The sequence below is a fragment of the Microtus ochrogaster genome, unplaced genomic scaffold (assembly GCF_000317375.1).
Source record: "Microtus ochrogaster isolate Prairie Vole_2 unplaced genomic scaffold, MicOch1.0 UNK28, whole genome shotgun sequence".
In the NCBI taxonomy this organism is placed as follows: domain Eukaryota; kingdom Metazoa; phylum Chordata; class Mammalia; order Rodentia; family Cricetidae; genus Microtus; species Microtus ochrogaster.
In genome coordinates this window covers 1,357,571-1,366,455 of record NW_004949126.1, presented here as the reverse complement: position 1 = coordinate 1,366,455, position 8,885 = coordinate 1,357,571, and the positions used below count along the sequence as shown (strand labels likewise).

At 42.2% G+C, this 8,885-nt stretch overlaps 1 pseudogene; it reads right to left on the bottom strand.

Annotated features, from left to right (window-relative positions):
* Positions 1–5,363: 5,363 nt before the first annotated feature.
* LOC101981780 lies at positions 5,364–6,030 on the bottom strand (annotated as a pseudogene).
* Between the last annotated feature and the right edge of the window lie 2,855 nt (positions 6,031–8,885).

The following is an 8,885-nucleotide window of genomic DNA, read 5'->3' as shown; positions in this document are numbered from 1 at the left end:
TGGTAGGACGTTGCGGAAGTTCACCAAGTGTGCTGAGAGTTCAGACATGTCAAAGGGGAAGTTGTCTTAGGAAGTGGCCGTCCCCTCTGTATTCTTTGTCGCATGGAGCACAGTTTCTGTTTACAAAGTAAAGATGTACAGAACGTGTGTTTTCCTTAGGCGGCTAGACAACTTTATCTTTTGATTTTGTGTGATTTCCTGGTGTTATAGACTTTGAATAGGAAACAATTCACTTCAAGGAGGACTGTAACATTCACAAGTATGCAGGAAGTCAAATTCTTTTGTGAACTCTTTACATAAAGCCAATGGAATCTTATTTAAGGTCCTGTTGGAAGGTGGCCGCTCGTTGGTTCCTGGCCACCCAGCTAGCTTAGACCTGAAATGGTCACTCAGAAACTGTATTGATTAAAACCCTGCTTGGCCCATTAGCTCTAGCTTCTTAATGGCTAACTCTTACCTATTGATTTAATCCATTTCGATTAATCTGTGTATAGCCACATGGATGTGACTTACCCGGCTCAAGTTCCAGCATCTGTCTCATGTGGGGCTGCATGGCGTCTCCCTGACTCTGCCCTTCTTTCTCCCAGCATTCAGTTCAGTCCTCCTCCCATAGCTCTGCTCCACCCTGCCCTGCTCTGATATAGGCTCAAAGCAGTTCTTTATTCATTAATGGTAATCACAGCACACAGAGGGGACTCCCACATCAAGGACCCACGTGGAGGATGCAAACAAAATGAAATTCACAAGAAGAAGAACAAGAACAAGAACAAGAACAACAACAAGAAACCCCTTTCAGCACTAGACTCTCTATCCTGGAAATCAGCACTCTATTTTGGGAAAGTGCTTATCCACAGAAGTGGAAGACCAGAAGATCAATGGGGTTCTAGTGATTGTGACATAGCTAGACCAAAGGAGATGATGGGAGGAATTGAGGTAATCCAGGCAGGGCAGCAGGTGGGCTAACTGATCATTGTGGAGAATTTGATGGCCTTTTCCTTGTGTTTAGTTGTTAAACTCAGTCACATAGTCAACATATATTGGGTAGCTACCATGTGCTGGGACTCTTGCTTGGGAAGGTAGTAAGGAAGACAGTGAGCTGTGTTTCCCATGTGGTTTAAGGTCTAGGGGGTAACAAGTATGAAGTGCAAGCAAAAAAAAACACATTGTGAGTCATTAGGAAAAAAAGTTAAGATGCTGGGAGAAAGATCAGGACTCATCGCAGGTCTAAAGAAGGGACATTTAAGCTGAGACCCAACAATACACTTATTAAAATATAAGGGCATATTTGGTCAAAGAATATGCTAAAACTGGTAGGATTATCTACCGTCTTGCCATTTTATAGTCTGACGTACAGAATAAGGAATTATTTAGGGCACACTCATTCCATTTGGCAAATTCATCCTCGAGGGGCTTGTCAGAAAATCAGATACCATCGCCAAAGCAGACTGGAGGAAGACTTCCAAACAGACCATTTAAACGGGAGTGACCAGGAGTAAGGCAGCCACAAGGGAAAGTGCAGCAGGCTGAGTTGACAGAGCCATCACAATCTCTAGGTCCTAACTGACAAGGTAGAGAACATGTTTGGAAGGGAGAGCACAGGGAAAACAGCAGTGCTGCCTTGGAAGGGGTGGGGTGGCTCTGACAGAGGGATACAGTGTCATCAGATGACCCTGGATGCTCTAGCCAGCAATACATTATTAAATTACTTCCTTCTCCTCCCTGCTGGGGATGCTCTGCAGCTCAATCCAACCAAAAGGTGATACATTCCGTGCAGGCTGACCTCCCAGGGTAGGGCTTAGCGTCCAGAAAGGGTATCGTGGAGAGAGGGAGACAATAACCCAATCTGACAATCTAAACAAAGCATTTTCTAATGGGCAAAGCCCAGTGGAAGTGGGAGAGGGCGGACAGATAAGGTGTGAGCCTCGTGAAAAGACTTATCAAGATTCGAAAAGGTTTGAATTAACCTGTGGTGTGATGAGATCCACCAGAATCCAACAGCTGCCGTGGGGAGACGCTATCCTTCCAGCTTGTCTAAGACTCTCTAACTTGGTCACTCAGATCTCTCACTCTATCGTAATGCTATTTGAATCGCACATGACAGCAGCATCATGGGAAATGCAAAGGCCAAAAATACTCACAGCTGAATGGATGAGCTGCCAGATACCCAGGCATTTGCGAATATTATGACAAGCCATACTTCCTGGTGACGATCGTTCTGTTCTTTCTTACGGTGGCATACTGTTTTTTTCCCTACCCAGACTGGGGATGTTGAAATGAAGAAAGGCAGAAACTGAGATATGATGGTCATGCTAGCTGACATTTCCTCAGTGGCATTTCTACGTCAGAGGAAGGCATGGCCACATTTACTAACTGCCTCCTATTTTCTGTTTCACCCTAGTTTCAGATTAGGAATGAAAAAGACAGATCTAAAAATTTACAGATCATGATTTGTTTTTCATGACGCAGTCACAGAGAGCCCAGAGGCCTAAGGGTCACCCACAGACCCAGAGAGTTGGTGAGTTTTGTCAGGAGGTCATTGGTTGCAGGAGGACTGATTGGGTGTTGAGAGGTGATTCGCTGGCCAGCGTGGCTGCTAAACACATTCGTTCATCATAAGGATGCATTTGCCAGTGGGCCTTTTAGTTATAAAGCTCTTCACAGAGACCGAGCTCTCTATCACAATCGGACAGAAAGGCTGCAAAGTCAGCAAAGCTAGCCTGACCAGCTCTCATTTCAAAGGAGAACCAGAGGCTCAGAGCTACTGATCTGCCTTGGTTGTACAGCTAGGAAGCAGCAAAGGTGCCAGAAGCCAAGTTTCATCTTTTTCTTTTAAAAAATGAGAACAGCTTAAATGAAAAAAGTTAAGGAGTGACCTAGCAAGTCTCTTACTGTACTCAGGTCATTCAAGAGGGTCAGTTTAATGAAGAGATGTTTTCTACCGAGTTCTGTTTATGAAGTTGGCTGTTTACTAGACTAAAGTTGTCATGTTTGAATTGCTGTTCAAATATCCCTTCACTTGCTTTTCTCACCCCTTCCTCAGAACTAGCACCAAGACAGAAGCCATCTGAGGAGAGCCACTGTCCTCTGTGTCTCAGATGCCCACTCTTAGTAAATTGCAATTCACACTGCATTTTGAATAAGAGAATGAGTTATGGTCTTGTAGTGTTCATGAACTCATTTGGCCCATACGCTGAGTACAAACATTTGGTAAGGTGGAAGAACCAGGAGGTTTCAACTAAAAGGCAGGAATCTAAATGAGAACGGGTGACGGTGGCTGAGATTGCAGGAACAAAAGTGTCTGCTGAGGAGCAGTGAGAAGTACCTGTCTTGGGCTTATTTTGACAGAAGAACCAACAGGAGTTCTTGGCAGTTTAGATGTGGCTTGTGAGAGAAAGAGAGGAGTCAACTCATACTGTCATCTTGGCTCAAGAACCCAGGAAGGAGAAAGGAAGGAAGTGTTGTCAGCGAAGTCAAAGACCGAGATGAAAACCATCCGATGAGAAGGTCAAGTTTAGTTTTGCAAATGTTGAACTTGAGATTGATGCCGATCTTCTTGACTTTTTGTAGTATATGTATGAGCTATTTTTTAAAAATATTTATTTATTTATTTATTATGTATACAATATTCTGCTATTTTAAAATAATTTATTCTTTGTAAATTCAGTAAGCAACAATTTTCACATAATGTGTTTGAGGGAGAGTCTCTTGTAGCCCAGGGTGAGCTCAGACTCACTATGCGGCCAAAGATGTCCTTGAATTCCTGATCCTCTATCTGCATCTCTCAGTTCTAGTCTATAGGTAGGAGGGACCATTCCCAGACACCTTATAAGCATATTTTTAAACTGTTGATAGTTATATTCAAGATAAGTCTTAGACAATGAGCATGTTTGAAAATATTTTAATAACATATTTATAAAAAGTAGGTATTTCATGGAAGTTGCCACAATATTTAGTGAAGATACTTTTCCTAAAAGTCATTTGAGTTGACTAAGTGGGAATAATTAACTAACATTCATGCTAAACTTTATTTAGTGTTTTTGATTTAGCATGGTTAAATTATGATGGTCAATATCCAACTGATTTCATAATCATAACCTTCTGATCACAAGAGTCTCAATGCTTACAGGGCTAAAGTAATATTTATTGTTTAATACTACTTAAATTGGCAATATATCATGTGAGAAAGAACCACATTGTTAAGAAAATATGATACCATCATAGGCTGGCTCTTCCAACAGTGTCTGGCTTCTTTCTACTGGGATTTCTAGAGAAATAGAGCTAAGAATACGCATGAAGATATTCAGTGAGCAACTCTGATGATTTGACTCATGCAGCTGTGGGAGTCAAGAAGTTCTGAAGCCAGTGGTGTCAATGTAGTCTGAGGTCAAAGACTTGAGAACCAGGAGAGCTAATGGCGTATGCTTCTGCTCTCCAGCCTTTTTGTTCTACCCTAGCCTTCTTGGGATTGGTACCCTCTCACAAAGGTGATGGTAAATTCCTTTCACTCAGCCTAGAGAGTGCTGACCTCTTCGTGAAACACCCACAGACAATCTCTAGTTGTTTGGTATAGCTTGGTCCAATCATTTTGACTCACTAAATTACCATCATGTAATCTGTTCAAAATTCCCAAGACCCTTACCTTTAATCCCAGCACTTGGGAGGCAGAGACAGGTGGATCTCTGTGAGTAATATTCTAATGTGTGTGTGTGTGTGTGTGTTTGTGTATGTGTGTGTGACTTGGGCACTTACACTAATTCCATAACTTACCCCTGGCTTAGTTCTAAATCAAATGGCAGACAAAACAATATTGGTCAGACAGAGAGCCAAATATCAAGTTAAGGATGAATGAAGCTAAAGACGTCGTCAAAGTGGCAACCACAAGCTACACATGTTGGACCTTGAAATTAGAGAAATTTCTACTGGTAGACTTATGACAACCTGCTTGAATATAAGCTTTTACAAATGAAGAATGACCAAATGAAGGAGATAGGTTGGGGGATGGGTCTGTAAGCAGTTTCCCCTTGGAAAAAGGGAAGAAGAGGTCTGAACTATTTGATCATGCTTCCTCTGAAGTTATTAAGGCAATTTCAGCCTTATCCAAATTACAGGCATAGCATCCTTGGGAATCAGTGTATTAGTTCTTTGGATGCTTGCAATGACTATGGAGTAGGTCTTATACTGTTTTACAGATGTGGAAACAGAGAACATCAGCTCAACTTCCCCAGTCCTACAGTGAGGATGCTCTACAGTCAGGGGTTTGCCCAGAAGGGCACATTTTCACTCATACTTGCTCTCTTGCACCTCCAAATTTTTTTGCCTTTTCTTCCAGTTTATTTCATATTCCCACCACGATAACAATCCCTTTAATTTAAACTAAAAACCATAGACTTCCTGAAAGAGTGGCAGCAAAGGAACGGTGGTGCCAAAGACAGAAGGAAAGGTGTGTGGGACATGAATCTTGAAACCGTAGAGCCTGGGTACAAACTGGTTGGTGGGTCGTTTGGGCTTGTACTCTGGATGCACCATGAAGAGTGTGTGAGGGAAACCAGTGCCGAAGTAGGCGCCGTTGGCGTGATGGTACCGTCATGATTTGGGTGTGTACACATCCACGCACTTGGGGCAGTAGAGCTTCTCCATGGCCTCGCCTGGGATGTCCGAAAGGCCAATAGGAAGCATCGGCTGGTTCTCACAGTACACACAAGGACAGTAGCCAAAGTCTCCCTGCTGGTACTTTCCCAACATTTGGGTGATGCCTCGGTTGGTGAGGATGTAGCGGGCGTGGATCAACCCATAAAGCATCTCCGCTGCCTATTCAATCAGGTTACTGTGGTTGGGGTTGTCTTCCAGCTCTTCATCAGGCTCCAGGTCCAGGATCATGTCTAGAGCTTGTTGATAGTGAGGCACCTACTCATTGAGCCCAGTGAGATTAAACTTGTCCTGGATGTAGTCTTCATCCAACTCATAGAAGAATTCATTGCCACGGAGCCCACAGAACCAGAAAATTCAGGACACCTCCTCAGAGCTACTCATCTTCACGTCAGCAGCAGGACTGGGGCGGGGAAGGGGCGGGAAGGGGCAGTTGTGCTTCGAAGGAACCACAGCAATTGCTACGGTGCAGGAAGCCGACCCGACCGCCGCAGCTGCACCTCCAATTTTTTAAACTTGTATTTTCTTCATCCTTTTAAAAGTATTAATTTATTCTTTGAAAAATAATAAGGAGGCAAGACTGAAAAAAATTCTCTAAAAATTTCTTTCAACTTTCATCGTCTCTAACATGCTTTTAAGTTCATTGTGGAACTCTCTGGGTGGGTTTAGTTTAAATTCCTCAGAAAGAGGATAGATTGGAATAATATTATATACAACTTAAAATATTATTTTGATGAACAGTTATAGTAGGTAACTGTAACCCAATTCTGTGTTCAATGTGGAAAACCTAACAGTTTAAAGAGTAACAGACAGATGGAATTTTGCTAATGCGTCCAAAAAGGAAATGTGATTTCACATGCATATTATATGCGTGTTTATGAATGCAATCATGGTGTCTGGAGCCTAGGTAGGAAACTCTGATGCAAATCAGTGAAGTGAAATATAAAAATAAAGCATTGCATGACAACTCCTAACAGAGAGCCATGCTGCTGCCTTTAATAAAACCACTTGGGGATATAAACCCGTTTTGTAAGTGGCTGAAGGGCTCTGAGTTTCCCTGGTGAAATTCATACATCACTAAACGAACGTTTGCTGGCTATAATTCAAGGAGCAGCATGCTCAGCATACCTCCACTAGATGCCAGGATTGGGATCGCCACCAGTAAATCCTGCATTTACTTTGTATGAGAAATATGTAGACCGCTGTATACATTTTTTTTTCTCAAAAGAAATTCACTGAAGCAAGGATTTAGAATTATAATCTAAATGAAGACTAGAACGTGTGATTTAGACAACAAACGCACATTGTGTGTGTGTGTGTGTGTGTGTGTGTGTGAAAGATCACTCACTGCGTGCTTGTTTCCAGCAAAGCTGCCTTTTAATGCTCTGGTTACAAAGTGTCCAGCCCATGTTTAAATAGACCAGGGGCAATTTGAAATAGTGTTTTTTGATGGAAGTTTTTTTTTTCCCCTCAAAAATCAACTTGAATTCACAAGCCTTCAAAAATGGCTTCACATCAATGTAAGTTCTACATATGGAATAAATAGTTCACAAAAGTTAAGTTTTTTTTTTTTGGCAAATGAATTTGGTAGTTGGCAAGTCTCAAAAATCTTTAGTTTTAAACCTTGACTAGATTCTAGCTGGGTGTGCTGGTGTGTGCCTGTAATTTCAGCACTTTGGAGGTTGAGGCAGGAGTGCAAGGCCTGCCTTGCTGCATACTGAGTTTAAGGCTAACCTGAGCTGCATGAAACCCTGTTTAAAAAGCCAAAGTTCCAAACAAAACTCACCCACCTACCAACCAACCAACCAACCCACCAACTAACCAACCAAATAAACAACAAATAAATTCTGGCGGATGAACTTGAACTTCTCCTTCAATAAATAAAAGTTACATTATTTGTCTACTAATATGTAATGTTGATGACGTGTTAAAACCTAGCGTGTGACTTGATACATGATCTGGTGGGCTGACCCACTCAGCTATCACCCAGGCCCAGAACCGTGGCTATGAGTTGGTCCACCCCAACATCCACTTCATCTTTGTTCTGTTGAAGCAGGCAATGGGGACAAACTTACAAATCCCAAACAGCAGGATCTCCATGACACAGAACAACATGATGGTCAAGAGGAGCCCCATTGGGAGCCTGCTATCAGTGGTGTAGCAGAAGTCAGAGGTCTCAAGCCAGGCTAATGACTCGTGGCAAGGAACACTTGCAGGCAAAGATGAACGGACTAAAGGGTAAACTGTGTGACTCAATGGGTCACAGCAGCTTCTGAAACAAGATCCTTCTCCTTTTTCTTGTTTCTTTGTTTTGTTTGGTTTTTCTTTTAAATTGGGTTTCATTTTGTTTGTGGGGAGGTTGCAAGGGCAGAGGACAGATTCGAGAGGACAGGGCGATAAGTGGAATTAAGATGCATGATGTGAAATACACATAAAAAAATCAGTAAAAGTAAAAAAAAAAAAACCCACAAATACTATGCTCAGTGCGTGGCCATACAGAAGGAAGTGGGACACGGTTATCAGAATAGTGAGGCTTCATTTATTTGCTGCTTATTTTGAGAACAGTGACCTAGACCTCTTGTGAAATATCCTTCTGCAATTTCTCCACCTATAAATAACCGGCTTTGAGGCTGGTGGCTTCTAATCAGTGAATTATGATTGCTGACTGGGGCTCCATTATCAACCACAGCATTGATGGGGCATATTTAATCCTCATAACAACCCCGTGAAGTAAGAATTATAATTACTTTCATTTACTCCCAAGCATACCAACGCCCAGAAAGTTTAGCCCACTTGGAAAAAATACCGTCAAACCATGTGGATATAGCAGATATTTATTTTGCTTTGCTACTTTCTGGACCTCAAGACACTCCATGTTTTCAATTCTTGCATAATTTACTGAGTTTCTGGGCAACCACCGCTGGCTGGCGAAGGATATACTCAGTATACACACCAAGTTTCTACAGCGGTGTTTTAAAGACCGAGAAGGGCATATTCACAGGGATTGAGAAAAACTTTAACAGGCAGTACGTAACAAAGCTGCCTTAGAGGTCTTTCTTGGGAGTACCTTCGCATGTATCTAAAAGTCTTCACCTTTGTCCTTTTAGTTCTACAAGGCTATAGTTCTTTGTAGACATATTATAGTTTACCACTGTCTCATAGGCAGAACTACCGCTCTGTCTTTTGCACATGGAGTCCCAGAATAGACCGTACATTTATTCTCAGGGCTGTGTTTAGCA